This window comes from Notothenia coriiceps, unplaced genomic scaffold (assembly GCF_000735185.1).
Source record: "Notothenia coriiceps isolate Sejong01 unplaced genomic scaffold, NC01 NC01_scaffold00034932, whole genome shotgun sequence".
Classification (NCBI taxonomy): Eukaryota; Metazoa; Chordata; class Actinopteri; order Perciformes; family Nototheniidae; genus Notothenia; species Notothenia coriiceps.
The window spans coordinates 1,813-2,500 of NW_011367633.1; positions in this window are offsets into that span (position 1 = coordinate 1,813).

Here is a 688-nt window from a genome sequence, read left to right on the forward strand (position 1 = left end):
ACACTTCAGATAGTCACAAATCCTCCAGGTGTCTAACTGAATCCTATATGAGCTGCAAAGCCGCGCAAAATTGCCACAAAATTGGCCTTTTGCACTACGTCATGAACATAATTTATGCAAGGCAAAAATCTTGCATTGAAAAATGTCTGCCTCGACTGTGAGGAGCCAGAGTCTCTTAAAGGGGACGTACCGCAAATAACAGCATATATAATACATATACAATAAAACGTCACATTTGGCCTTCAATTAGAAAACAGAATTTGAAAATAGTCATTTGAATATTATAGCAAAATATTTCATCCACAAATGTTGCTTCTTCAAAATGTCTCCATTGTTTATTGGTTGTTTTAGATAGATAGATAGATATATAGATGTAGATATAGATATAGATATATAGATGGATACATGAGCGTCACTTTGTTAGAAAAAGTGGTGTGGACAATTTCTCCAGATTCAACATCAGCATAAGACAATAAATGCCCCTCCTCAGGGTGTTGAACCTCAAGCACCTGCATGAAGAACCAAAGCATAGACATCTGAACCACCAATTTGTTTTGAAAACTGTGAGCGCCTGACTATATGTATACGACTGTGATGTAATTTGGATTTTGGGGGACATACACAGTATTGAGTGAATGTCTGGCTTCCATACACCTTCATTTTATTTTTTTATTTTGTTTTTTCAGGT